Raw genomic sequence first — 2988 nt, 5'->3', positions numbered from 1 at the left:
TGGTATCGTGTGTCATAGGCGTGCCCTAAATTATTCTATTTATAAGCCTTCCCTGATACCTAACATTCCTTCTGGAAACCCTAATGATAGAGACATTACATATTCAATCATATTACAAAAGATTCTAAGTGTAAGGTCTTTGGGCAAGCTTTACAACTTTTGTCTTCATCCCGAAGACCTGGTAACCAATGTGTGCTGGGGAACAGTTCTCCGGGTAAGCTTTACTTAGAATATTTTCCTTAGAAAATATTCACCTAGAAGACTTCAATCCTCTTGACCATAGCAAACTTTGCTCGATATAGTCTTATGAGCAAACTTGTTCTTCAGAAATCCCTTCAACTCTTTGTTATCTTTAACTTATTGAACACACCAAAGTGTGCTAGGAACACTGTAGCTTTCTCTTAAGTTGAACCTTGCTAGTAAGAAGTCCTTAGATAAATTTTTGATCAACTTCCTTCAAGCTTGCTGGGACCACTTTTTATTAAGAATAAACCTTGCTAGATCTTCCAAAAGACTTGGTATCAGCTTGGTTTAGCCAAGGGTTTGCTCGGAGAAAAACCTTGCTTGACTTGAAGAACAACGTTTCTAGACAAAGAGAACCTTGCTCGGTTTATCACTTAAGAGGAGTTCTAGAAGATAACCTTACCCGAAAGGCAAAATACCTTGCTTGATTAAGTAAAAGCTTGCTGGGAGGCCTAAGTGTGCTCGGTTTCCACACTTAGCCATTTTCAGTGAGGTTGAGAAGATTCCAATCTCCTTTATGCTTTCTTGTCATTTCTTCAATCTAACAATCTCCCCATAGATTGGAACACCTCAGCTGTACCAAAACACCTCTAAGGTTAAATACACTTAGCCAAAATACACATAAAATTTCAGAAAATCGAATTACATAGCATAATCAGAAATTTACAATTTGTCATTCTGTCCTATATGGGCATTACAAAGTAAGCCTAAGCTAATAAATAAACTTATCTCTATCCTATATGGGCATTACAAAGTAAGCCTAAGCTATATGGGCTTCTTGTCTTCTATCCAACTTGACACTTGCGGCTCTTTCATTAAATAAAATAATTCCTGTTGGTGAGGATGATGGAGGGGAAGGGTCCACCTGATTATATCCCCTAAGTCCTCATCATGAAGGAATTGCAGTTCATTATCTTCTTTAATGATGCCGAAGGCTAGTCCATCAGAGTTTATGAGAATGAAGGATTCATCTTGTTATTTATAGTCAATGCTTGCATTCCTTCCATTTCTCTAGACTTCACAGTTTGGCCTTGTCATATGCCGCCTCATACTCCAACATTCCATCAGATTAGCAAGAGGATTCTTGTTCTTCATCTTTGACTTGTAGGCAATGGACAAAGAACATGATATGGAAACTAATTTATAAACATATTCATCTAACAAACCCTATAGGACCCTCAATCGCATCAAGTAAAATCCTAAAGAATGAATATTAGATTATTAAGCAATCAGTTGGATTGATTTCTTCACAGTCATCAATTAGGGTTAATTAATAGTATCTAAAGCAAGCAATCTTACGAAACACTAAACCCTAGATAACTTGATAAACTTATCATGATATCATGAACAAGGATCAACACAATAACCAAGCAAGAATTCTGTCACTAATTTAACCTAGAATGCGATTGACCAAGATACATGAACAACTCCTCACCTTAAAGCTATTGGAATTCAGCAGAACATTCAAAATCCTAAATCAAATATCAACAAGCTTCTATGATCTAATAGGCCTATTCAATCACAATAATCAAAACACCAAGTAATGATTAAACATAAACCCTAAATCTAAAAAACACAATCAATAGATAAAAGATCTATGGGAAGCAATAGTTAACGATCAATCAAGATAATAAATACTCATATGCATCATGAAAGTAAAATCAAGTCTTTACTATTAAATTCAACAAATCCATAATCAAAACATTAGTCCAAAGCAAGAATCAAGCGTTAAACATGTTCATCAAACCTAGGTAGACATGAAGTCTAGCCTAGAATCATTATTAAAAACAATCCCAAACAAAGTAAACAAAAGAGAATCATGATAAATAACAAGAACGGAGAAAGTAGAGCGATAAAACCCTTAAAACTCCTTCCTTGATTGATTGAATGAAAGCTCCTTGATCTCAAATGTAATCACCCTCCAAAAACCTTCAATCTCTTGATCTCTAATCTCCAAAATCGGTTGGAATGAGTATATTGTTCGGCTAGGTTTATAATAATATATATATAATATGCGAGCCGGGCCTTGTTTGCAAAATGTGGCTGACCAGTAGCCCTAGGCGCAGCGCGGCCCTCTTTTGGCTTCCCCGTCGTGCCGCGCGGCGCACACCAGGAGGAGATTTCGTATTTTTCTTGTTAATTATTGCTTAATCTTGTTAAATATCTTCCTTGAGCTCCCAGCAACGATAGGAACCTTCTAGAACTTCTTTTCCTTGACTCCAAAGTCACCATCTACAGTAGAAACTCTATAAAATAATACACTTGGGACCACCAAAATTTATTAATTAAAAGAGCTATTAATTAATCGATAAATTAATAATTATTTATTTATATATTAATTAATATTTTATTAATTTATAGTAGAATACTTAGTTTACAAACACCTTTCAAGCTTCCACTTAATTATTGTATACAATGCATGTATATCAAAAGAACGACCCAATTTGAAAGAAACCTTCAATCTCCCACCTTATTATGCTTCTTGTGTTCAATGTATCACTTCGCGAAACAAAGCTATTAAAGCGCCAATCACATTGAACAATTTCTTGTTAAGCTATGAGAAAACAACACCAGAAGTTCTTCTCATGCTAAGGAAAATTAGAGACGAGAATCAAGGGGAAATTGATTTCAACAAAAAACAAAAGACAATTGAGTCATTTTTCAAGAAACCTTCATAAATCATTCATGTAATATGCTATATATAAGGAATTATTAATTTATATTTTATATGGGGTCTAAAGAAAT

Source organism: Bidens hawaiensis, unplaced genomic scaffold (assembly GCF_021521415.1).
Source record: "Bidens hawaiensis isolate Kalapana, Puna unplaced genomic scaffold, B.hawaiensis_p1.1 tig00035821_1, whole genome shotgun sequence".
Lineage (NCBI taxonomy): Eukaryota > Viridiplantae > Streptophyta > Magnoliopsida > Asterales > Asteraceae > Bidens > Bidens hawaiensis.
Note: the sequence above shows the minus strand (reverse complement) of the source record.